Genomic DNA, 12,471 nt, shown 5'->3' on the forward strand with positions numbered 1-12,471 from the left:
CGTATGTGTAGACAAAAGGTACATAAGTACGTATACCTACACGTACATAGGTGTAAATGAACATTGTTTTATAGTTACCCATTATTTTTTCTACTATCTGTTTTCTAATTAATACTACTGTATGTGGCGCATTGGTCATCAACTTTACTATCAGTGCTACACTATTAATTAAGTACATATGTACTGAATCAATCGATATATCCATCACTAACAACATGGGATATCGGAGACACTTAAAAAATATTGAACATTCTTGCAATCATGCATCTTAGTTAATTATTTATCATATTGATACAGGTGAGTCTGAAATGTAAATTATGTAAGCAATCATGCATTACCTACTATAGCAGTGCTTAAAACATTTTACACACATGAACTAATAATATCATCAATTAACTTGAGTACTTTCTGGCAGTTGGTACCTACCTTCTTATTTACTTACCTATAATTTATTATTAATAAGGCTGATTCGGATTAGTCGAGTAATTTAGTCGAGTGGCGAGTAATTTAGTACCTAACTAATCATGTATGAACACACAAATTTTGTAGAGTACTTTAGTAAAATCATTTAGTCGAGTCAATCCATTTTGTTCTATTTTTTGGTCGAGTATCGACTTCCACCACCTCTCACTAAATACTAAACAGGCCAAGAGTTAGTCTGAATACGTTATCTTTAGTCAAGTCATTAGTTGTCGTAGAATTTCTTCCTCCAATTCTTCTAATATAGGCATTATAAATGAAGTTCTTGACTTATATATTTTTTGAATATACATTAGTTGAAAACAATTCGAATCATGGTTTCATTATGCATGTTCGAACCTGCTGGGTATAGGGGAATGCTGGGGAATATATAACCAATAGATTTTTTTTTTCTATTGGTTATATATTTTTCAGAAGTATTTTTTTAAATTATGTATGTTCAATAAAACGAATGTCACATTCTTAATTCTTGTGAATCATTCGTTGAATAAAAAAAATACTTAATTATTTATTTTTGCTTTGTTACGTTGTGCTTTGTTTATTTTGACATGTCACTCACTAATGTATTGTGTTTGGACACTTTTCAGTTACTGAATCATTTAGTGGTAACTAAATCACTCGCCACTCGACTAATCGGAACCGGCCTTTTAGTCTGTCGTGGTTAGTTTCTGAACTAGCTTAGTACATAATATTAAATAAAACATGATAATTCCTCGATCATTAAACAACCGCCCTTATGGGGCACATGACTACTAAATTTAATATAATGATATAATAAGGCCATCGTTGAGCAATGTGCGCGTTTGAATCAACGGAATTACCAGAAATTTTTTATGCCTAAATATATTGTGTCAATCCAGAAAAACATCGCAGGAAGCAACTTTTATCATGTTGACACGCTATCAAAAATGACTGAGTTAATACAGTTCAGCAAAATAAAAGTATGGCTTTTAAAAATGATCGAATACTAACATGATTGATTCCTTTTGTCCTAGCAAATTCAGAGTCCGATTGTAGCATTTAGGTGCGAGTCCTTTTTGCTGTATTAGTGAAAAATCAGTGGTAAATCACAAAAATGTATGAAAATCTCTTTCACAAAAAAACGTAAAATTTGACGCAAGGAATGTTGTACCGAGTGATTGACGATAAGCAACATATAATATTCGATTTTTTTTGCCAGAAATTTAAAGTTACCTGTTTACAGTGTCTAAAAACGCTAAATTTTACGTTATATGCCAGATACGTATTTTGCAAGCTAGCTATCTATGAAATATTGCTAGATCTGCGAACCTATTCTATACACAAGACTACTATCGGCTGTTAACGAGGGTAGTTTATTATATGTTTGTATTGAAGTATTATAATTGTTACAATAAGTTAGCCACCAAAACAGTCAAAACTGTATATCTCATTTTAAAATTTATCACAGCCAAGAGAGATGCCGTTGAAATATAGCACTTATCGTAACAATTACAACTAACTTATTATAATTGTTACACTAAGTGTTAATACTTCAATACAAAAATATTAAAAACCACCCTCCATAGCTGCTGATAGCAGTCTTGTTTATATAATAGATGCTCTGGCATTAAAAAAACTTAGTTGGCAAAGCTGTGCTCAATTACGGCCGTCAAAATAAATCGATACTTTGAAGAATCAATACTTCGATATTTTGTTATTGATACTTTTTGATCGATACTTATTCTTTCGATATGACGACCCAAGCCCAATACGTTATATCGTATTTGTATATAATGAGAAACGGTTACGTTCGTCTCTCGAATTCGCCTCCCGTGTGCAGGTCTTCACAAATTCGCGTCACGCCCGAGTAACCATCTAAAATAGCAACAACACGAATCGTTTGATATTTTCTTCATATTTTGTTGTCAATGATCGATGACATTGCATCAATCAAACGATGTTTCGTTATATTACGGTCAGAGGTCACGCTATGATCCGCGCCATGAGATATTATACTCGGATGTCGTCTTAAGTAGGGAATCCAATCCCGAGCCAAAATTTTGATCCCGGGATTTCAGGATTACAATCCCTGGTCCCGGGATTGGCATTTTTTCCATAGTTAATATAAATTTTTTATATTTACAAATAACATTGATAACACCGGACACAAATAAATCTAGTGTAATTTAAACTATTTAAGACATTTATTGTTAATATTTTATACGTTCCATCTTGGAAATACATAGGTTTAATGGAGTAAATAATATTGTAATATAAATAATAATGTGAAAGTCAAACAGTTTTATTTATTTATGAAAAGATAGCAAATAAAATACAATTCCAATTAAAATAAAAAATAACATACAATTGTGTTGAAAAAAATTAAAGATTTAAGTAATTAAAACATTATTCTGAATAATATGCCCGAAGTAATCTCCAGCTTTATTTTCTACAAAAGAAGACAGCTTAGGTGTAAATGGCCGAAACGTCCAACTAAATGTTTCTTGATTTATTTATTATATCTCTCAAATTCACTTTACGGATGTTACCTGCAGCGTACATATTATGTGGAATTTTTAATTTATGTTAAACTATTTTCATTTATACAATTTCGTTAAATCAATATTGTGTTTAGTGTTTACATAATAATTATATTATATGAGATTGCTGTTTCTGACAGTAAAGACTTAATGAATGGGTTAGCAAGATTTCAAATAGTCAAGTAAATCATGGTGTATGGCCTTTCCGCTTCATAAATCTAATTAGTCAGCCAAATATGAAACTGCCGTAAAACGTATGAGATCATGGTGGAATTACCTTGTTAAAAGTGCGAACCATTGTTTATTTCCAATCTTCCTCATTTTTATTAATTTACGTGAAAAAATAAAATGACTTGGCAACTTACACATGGGTAATAAATCAAACTTTATTTCAGTATCTCAGTTTATTTCTAATGTAGTTGTTTGTTAATTAAAAGTATTGTTTCTGTTATATTTTCGTTTTTATTTTAATTTCCATAAAAATTGATAAAAAAATCAATCCCGAAAGTTTTGGAATTATGTTTACCAATCCCGGGATTCATAGGTATCGAAAATAAGCTCGGGATCCCGGGATTGGAATCCCTAGTCTTAAGCGTATGCCATATTGTAACGTCAACAGTATTATTTTTCTGGTCTAGTGCAACAAAGTGCTTTCGAAAAGCGTATAAATTCCCGCCAGATAGTGTGCAAGACTATTAGATGTCGTGTAGCATGATATTTTACTGCTCTTTATTTCTGGAATGCTCTGTACAGCGCAATGCATTTCTGCTTTTCCTCCGAAAAACCTTTGCACACAACGTCGGCGATTTTTGCTTGGCAAATATCTCACAGAAAATAATTTGCGTCTACTTGGGAAAATATTTTTTATAAATTGAGAAAATATCCAAATCATTATATCCTTGTCTATGAGGGCATCCTAGCGAACTGCTTCCGTCAACGCCACCAGTAATCACCTTCGTTTTCACTTTACTTTCATCTTTGTTGGAAGTCTTCTAACAATGTGACTGAAGAATTGTTGAAGAAGATTCTTTGATGCCAAAATCTTAAAATTTCTTCTTCTTTTTGTGACATATCCGTTATAGGACTAGGTGAGTTTGGCCATTTTCTCCCTGCCTGTAGTTGCTCTCAATAGGGATGAAGTGCTGAGCTCAAACCAGTCTCCGAGATTGTTGAGCCAGGAAGTTCTTCTTCTACCAGGGTCTCGCTTATTGGAAATCTTCTCTCAAATGATAAAATGCACAAGTTGATATCTCGTGAGATGCCGTATGATATTGCTAAAGTATGCTTTCTTATTTATATTTCTTTGGTCGTTTTCATCCTTGATATCACCTCAATATTCGTAAATTTGACTTTCCAACTGATACGGAAAATGCGTTTATACACCCATATTTCGAAAGATTCAAGTTTCCTGAGCGTTGTTTACATGAGTGTCCACACTTCCACTCGATATAACAGTGACGAATAGTGGAGGCACGCTATTAAGATACGCCATAAATAGTGCACACTTAACTTTGTCAGTCATACGTATTTATTTTCATTGAACTGACTACATTTTAAAGCTGACGAGGCTGGTTAGTTTTTAAAATTCAATTAAACCATGTGAAAACCAAACCATAATAAATAATATTAAAAAAAACTCATTATTTTGGATATTCTACAACTTACGAGAAATGGCGACGCGATAAAAAAAAATCAGGGCATTACGGAGGATTTGCTTTGGTCATCATAACGTACACATATAATATAATGTAAACGTGGAAATTTTGCCGCAACTTTATTACCAGCCCGCCTCACCATACTTTTTCACCATACCAGCCTGCTTCACCATACATTCACATAACCTGCCACCCCTAGGGCTTAATGAATTCAACAACAATACAATTCAATACGAATTCAACAACAAATGAACCAACAACACGTGTAATATGTATTTATAATTCAACGAAAACAAATAAGTATGCATGAAAAAGTGTGCACAATTTTGTCGTATCGCTCAAAATATACCAAAACTATAATGGCTTGATTGTAGTAGGTTTCAATTGAATTTTAAAAACTGACCAACACCATCTGTTAATTGTCTTATTTCAATGAAAACAAATACGTATGACTGACAAAGTTTAATTTATGGAGGATCTTAACAGCCTACCTCCACTCTTCGCCACGGACATCTTTGAAGCCGGAGGTTTTCAGTGGGTGTTTGGAGCCATGTCATGAAACTTATAAGCCAAGCAAGCAAATAATTAACAATTATTGCCAGTAAAAAATGGTAACACCTCACCGTTTTGAAAAGTGACTAAAAGAAATACATTCACCTTGCACAGTGAATAGTTAAGTTGAATTTTACGCAATATTTCGTTAAGTGTGGACCAAAGAGTTTTGTGGAGAGTACAGAATATAGTATTACACGCATCCGGTTGGGAAACCAAAGTGGCGTTAAAGCTATCCAAATAACTGCGGGATAAGGAGGTCCAGGCCGCAGATAAAGAAAACCAAGATGCGGCTTTCATATGGCAAACATAAATATAAGTTACGAGCCGAAAACGTTGTGAATTTTGATAAAGCGCACCTCTAACCCCCCCCGGAGGTGGGCTGGTTACATTGAAAAATACGCACGAGGGTTATTGTTATTTGGTAGGTCTTTGAATGGCGCCGAAAGGGTTTTCTGATTTTCGTGACGTGAATAAGTAAATATTATCTCCCGGTGGGTGAGTTTTGAGATTGCCGCTGTCTTAAGGGAAAATCTAGCGTTTAAAATGCGGTATGCCGGCTTAGTAGTCTTACAAAGTACGCACCCTCACGAAATTTACGCTTACCATCTTTGCCTTTCGAAAATATTATATTATTACGGTTCACTAAAGAGCGTCGTTGAAAGAATTAATAACACTGAAAACCGGAATGATTTCTTATTCTTATTATCATTCATCATCGTGCTGACCATACAATATAGGTCTTAGACATTTCTAGAAACGTCTTCACTACCCTCAGTCTGCCGCAAACTCCCTCCACTCTTTTAGCCCTACGAATGTTTTCTACATAATCCAACCACCATAGTCCCCATTTTACATTCACTGTAAATCACGTATAGTTCGTGGTTGAACCCTCTTCTTCTTATAAACTCACTTTCAATTACTATATCCGGCTTCATCTAATGTCTGATGCGGGTTTTGTTCAGCTTAATTTACTTTTATTTAAAGTTTTTGCTAGTCTAATACTTTTACTAAGTTCCAGATTAATTTCTTCTCTTAAGAATACATTTTAATGTTTCGTATATTGAGAACTCATCTTAGTGTTGGGCTGTCTGAGATATCTCCCCAGCTTCCCGGTCTTCCGGTTAAATGATGAAGTTTGACGTTTTTTTAGCGACAATATTTCTTTTTCCTTATATTAGCGCCTGTCAATCTTGCTTCAATTGTAATATTTCGTATTTGTTTTGGCGAATTTGATGTTCGTGAGCAATTCTTTGCATACTGTACGGTTGGCGACACTCTCTGTCCAGGACATTTATAGCAGTATGCCTCATACTGGTTCATTGTATTTACTTTTAAAGCCCATATTTAAACGACATGAAGTTAAAAATACCAGATATAATATGATTCGGCCGTTCTTTCTCGTGGTTTGAGAGTACGATTAACACTTCAGAAAAACGTCTCATTTTATTAAAGACAGCTCGAGCTATTTCAATTCTGCGTTGTACATCTTTATCGGTATCCAAATCGTTTGTTATTATACCATCCAGCAGTTTTATTAAAACTTGACGTGAGTGTTCAAAGAATTGTTATATCCGCGACAAATGATATTTTATTCTGTCCATGTTCGAACCCGCGAATGTTTCCGCAGGTCGATATATTAGTCGCGAGTATTTTATTCGTGTTACATTCCTCTACATTCCTATACGTCTCACCTATGTCATACCGTCAAATAGTATATAGGTAGATATTGTATTAATTACATTGTGAATGTTTCAAAGTTAGAATACTTACGATTCTATACAATTTGTTTTATACAGGATTCGCCTAGGTCATCTTTGATTTGTTTAAAATTTGACAATGATTTTGTAATGTCAAAAGGTTCAAGCGTGTTCTTTGTTTTTCATACATTATCAGTAAGTATCGTTTTAATTATGCGTGCTACACAGATTTGACAAAACACACATGAACCCTTCCAAACCAACCCGCCCCGCACCACACCCAGTCTTAATCGAGCGTATCACGAGACGCTACGTTTGATTGTGAAGCATCAGGAGTTGTTTACGCCTGGGAATGTCTCAGGAGCAGTTGCCCAAGTCATGAATGTGCTTTGACTGTGTTTACTGAAAGACGTAATTTAATGAAAAGTACCATGGGAGAGAAACTTAATAGAAATAAATGAATTTAATGATATATAATTATATAAGATACAAAAAACAAAGCTAAAACAATATGGACAAACAAAACTATGTGAAGAGATCTTCACGTCCGTAATAAGACGCCACATTTTTTTTTTAATGCAATATAATTGGCCTTCGTGGCGACCAGGTCAAACGGCCCGATGGGCCGAACAGCTGGTTGTACTGACTTAAGCATCTCTTCTCTCTCGGAGCACAATTTCGGACATTCCCAGAGGATGTGGTTTGCATAATGTAGTTCTACGGCATATGGGCATCTTGGCCGCGTAACAAGTCCAAGCTCGTAGAGCTTCGCAGCGAATCCACCATGGCCTGTCAAAAACTGACTGGAGTAGTGTTAGGAGTCAATTTGGTTATCTCCAATCGCCATTTTATATTCGGAAAGAACAAAATATGTGTGCCTGCCTTTGGTAGAAGCATCCTCAGCATTTCGTTTAGACTGCTAACTTATCGTAATAATTATAATAACTCAATACATAAATATGATAAACTACCATCGATATCCGCCGATAACAGCCTTGTGTATAGAATAGATGCGCAGAATCCCAATTAATATATTGCGAACAACAATATTTTAATCCACGTTAATTCTATTGCAATACATACATTATAAATAATAATGACGAATGTGAACGTATATAATAATACAATTATTGCGAAACGTACCTACCTATTGTATGCAAATTTTATCGAAGTTAAGCTAAGGATTATGCATGCCAATTGTGGCAAAATTAATAACCGCAACGTATATTAATTAAATTATAATTTAGATATTAATATCTCTGTTTTGAGTTATGTTAATAATATAAAGTATTTAATTTAAAAAAACTTTAATATAACACAAATCAGTTTACAGTTTACAATAATGTTATCTATTATCTACCACATATTATAAAGATTATTTTTTGATGACACGTTTTAAATAAAATTTTACCTTACTCATCACGATTTTCCCATTATAGAATTCCACCCCAATTCCGTTTCCAATTCTATCTTGAAAATTTTGTCAGCTATTCTAACCCCACCCGAAAGCATCGACATCAAAATAATTGATGTCTGTAATTATTATAATAATATTATAGATTTGCTAAAGCTGACTATGTGACCGAAACACGTAGTAAATTAGTAGTTATGTGTGCTTAATATAAACTGAACCCAAACACTTAATTGAACATACATAATTTGAAAACAACTCATGCATATTAGGTACACACTAAAAAAAATCTTTTTGTAGAAAAAAAATACAACATCCGACGGTGAACCTGTATCCGCCGGATTCCCGCCAGTGTGCTTTCCCATTTAAACTACGGGCATCCTACTTAATTACGACGATTTTAACTAGTGGTTGTTACTTGAAATATTAATCGAATTGGGTTATAATGATACAGTTTATTCAGCAGTTTATAGTTAACAACAATAAAAAAAGATATCCAAACCTACTTAGGTCGGTAAAAACTGTTTTTTATAAAGTATCAATAATTTTAATATTAATACTTTCGACCGAAGGTACTTGATGGAATTTGAATTTAAATTCTAATGGATTCAAGCTCTGTACTATTCCATTTAGGTCGTTTTTTGCGACCCGTGTTTCGCCTTTCGGCATCTGCAGGCGAAAGATGCCGAAAGGCGAAACCCGGGTCGCAAAAAACGACTTAAATGGAATAGTACAGAGCTTGAATCCATTAGAAGTATCAATAATTGTTTAGTACTGTACCGTAAAACGTATAGTACCGGAGTACACGTGCATGGATTTACTGGCAACGATAGTGTGTAAATTCAATTATCGCGATAATAACTGTTTACACGTAAAAGTGCTGACTGTCTCGCCAATTTCATTCTTCAAGCGTAAACGAAACGCGTTGTTGTCATTTCATGGTGCTATTTGGCTGGTTGTGAAAATTTGTAATCATAAAAATGCTTTGCGCAGTGTAGTCCGTAGGTTCGCCATTATAGTTTTACTGCGGTTGCGTATACGTCATGCAAGTTGCAACTCTCGAGTAAAAATTCAGAAGCCGATAATTATTTTTGATCCATGCATGCAATCTTGCAACGATAAACCGTGTTTACATGTGCATTTTCTTGTTATGGTCGCGATAATACGTACTGTCAGTAGTAAATCCATGCACGTGTTAAGGCGGTATTAGTCTAGAAACACACTTGTCGAGATGCATGCTATTATTTAAATATAGAATATTTTACAACGTTTTTCTTAGCTCGTATTCTTATTTGTCCGGTGGTTATTTGTTCGGTACAAATCTTGCAATTGATTTTTAACTAACTTCCCGACTAGCTAGACATTTGAAACTTTTAGAACATATCAGAGAACGATGCCAATGCATTTTTTTAAATACCTTTAGCCATCTTTAAGTAGAATTGAATTCATTTTCAGTTAATTCTGTTTTGTATGAAAAGTTATTTCGACACCATTATTGGTTGCTAGGGGTCTGGGCTCCTAGCAACTAAATTATTAATATATACGTGCGTTACTATGGAAATCAATATGACATGTCAAGTACAATTTTTTGTTGATCGTTTAAGCTAGTCAAGTCAAGTTTATATGGTTCAACAGAATTTAAAAACGTTGTATATAAAAAGTTCTTTTTATCTTTTAATTATTATATATTACATTTATTATACATTTTGATTTATTGGTGTTATTGCCAATAAACGAAACAATAAAACATTGAATCTATCATATACTAAGACCGAATTAAAATTTTCTTTTTAAATGACTTCGAAATAAGGTTGTTATCTGAAATGTACTTACCACATATTATTGTTCGTGTTCTTATCATTTTATTATAACCACAAATTTAGTTGATACTTATTGCCACATAATGTGGTGACTAGGTAAGTACAGTGATAAACTCACATAGTAAATGCTAACCCATCAGTCGTAGAGTTTGTGATTTCTCGGCTTTATTTCTCAAGATTCAAGAATATCTGTTCTCTCGAGAATTCGAGATAGGTTTGTTGATTTATCAAGATTTTTTTTAGTTCTGTCGGCGATTTTTTTTACAACGTTTTTATTAGCTCGTATTCTTATTTATCCGGTGGTTGTTTATCCAGTACAAATCTTGAAATCGATTTTGAACTAACTTCCCGACTAGCTAGACATTTGAAACTTTTAGAATATATCGGAACACGGTGCCAATGCATTTTTTTAATACTTTTAGCGATCTTTAAGTAGAATTGAATTCATTTTCAGTTAATTCTGTTTTGTATGAAAAGTTATTTCGGAAGAAATCCGTAATCCAATCCACTATTATTGGTTGCTAAGTGGGTGGTCCTAGCAACTAAATTATTAATATATACGTGCGTTACTATGGAAATCAAAATGACATTTCAGTATTCTATATTTGTTTGTTTGTTTTTTATTTACTTCATATCAAGTAGAAGTTTGAGCATATTGAGCATAATAATTGTTGTAAAACCGTTGTAAGTATATAAAAAGTTATTTTTATCTTGTAATTATTATTAAAATTCCGGTTGTGACCGGCAACCGGCAACTTTGTTTTTCCGTTCATCTTCCCTTTGTTATTTTGCTTAGCAACAATATCTCGAATTCTCGACGATGATGTTTTCTTTAGATATATAATTCTCGATATTTCGGAAAATTTTGTTTTTCTGGAATTCCGGGACATTGTACGTTGCGGGTTAGCTCCAACCGGGATCCTTCAATAATTACGTTAACGACAATTACGACAATTACTTCTATTACGGGACAATCCCATGTCACACATCATCACGCCATGACAGTTAGCGACCATAACTAGTATTTTAAATATCCCACCTGTAGTAGATTTCCCTGTTCTTTGGTTATAACCATGTATTTGTTTATTTTGTCGCCCATTTCTAACTTTTTGAGTGTTTACTTTAAAATAACAGAATGTACATGCATCGAATTCCTGATAAAAAGTAAGACATATTTTCGCCTGTTTTTAAATTATTGTTTTCTCCTTTTTTGCAGTTCCTGGATTTTTCCTGGCGAAGAGTCTTTGCACCGAAGCTGTTGAAAATATTTCTGATGCATGCGTCCATTACTGCAAGGACCGAGGATATGAACATGGCCTCTGTTTCAGCAATAAGTGTAATTGCATTTAAAATAATAAACTTACGACTTGAAAATCCACAATTCTGAATTCGTTTTATCAAGATGAGATAGATATTTAGTTTCAACGCTGTGAAATTGTAATTTAAAATGCGATGTTTTATTATATTAATGAATTAGTATGAAGCAATAAAATTTTGTAAGGATAGTAATTCTTAAAAGTGTTTTATTTATTATTTAGAAGGATAAAACAAGTGTTCAAGAAAATATTATATTCAAGATGTTTACAACATGCCAAAGAAAAATAAACAAAGATACATGTAACCATATTCATAATATGTCTCATAAAGTCTATTATATTACAATATGACGAATACGCTGTTAGTGTATGAAAATACGGTGTTTTTTTTCCAATAAAAAACCCGGGATTCAAACCTAGTAGGATCTCGGAATTGCAAACCCTACTATGTAGGTATACCTAATAAAATATGCAGTACAATCCATTTATCACCCAGCTTCTTTCTCAGTGTTCTTTGAATCATCGTAATATTTATTAATTCATTTATTATTTATATAGACTCATTTATGCATCATTATTTTCATCAATAGTCCTACTAAAATATTATGTATACACTTATCTATAAACATAATAAAATATTGAAGTAGGTTGTTTCAAAGAACTCCCTTCTGAAATATTTCAAATGTGAGTTAGAATTAATAGTTCTGTATTCAGCTGACGAAAAATTGACAGACATATTTATTACAAGACTTTCATAATTTCCCAGCTATTTTTTTGTTTTTACATTAATATTACCTATGTTCTATAAATCAGTATGACTTATTTTTCAACTAAACTAAATTTTAGTTGGACAGGTTGCCTAAGTATTGTCCGACTTGTGGTTGTGGTTGTGGCGACTTGTGGTGATGTGTGGGACCTGGATTTAAGACCGTTGCAGGCATGTATACAGCTGCTTTACTGAACTCTTCCAATAGATCAATCAAAACTATTGAAATAATGATATTATTTGATGGCTAGTTTTATATCATTTACCACT

The 12,471-nt window shown here is 33.3% G+C and overlaps 1 long non-coding RNA gene across 1 annotated transcript in view; it reads left to right on the forward strand.

Annotated features, from left to right (window-relative positions):
• The window catches only part of LOC147066008 (uncharacterized), a 38,475-nt gene extending 26,847 nt beyond the window's left edge, over positions 1-11,628 (forward strand). Inside the window, exon 2 of the long non-coding RNA XR_015071668.1 lies at positions 11,336-11,628. This is a non-coding gene — a long non-coding RNA (uncharacterized LOC147066008). The remainder of the gene's footprint in view (positions 1-11,335) is intronic.
• The last annotated feature ends 843 nt before the right edge of the window (positions 11,629-12,471 follow it).

Source organism: Rhyacophila brunnea, unplaced genomic scaffold, assembly GCF_057557595.1.
Source record: "Rhyacophila brunnea isolate RB1 unplaced genomic scaffold, BYU_Rbru_1.0 scaffold_5, whole genome shotgun sequence".
Classification (NCBI taxonomy): Eukaryota; Metazoa; Arthropoda; class Insecta; order Trichoptera; family Rhyacophilidae; genus Rhyacophila; species Rhyacophila brunnea.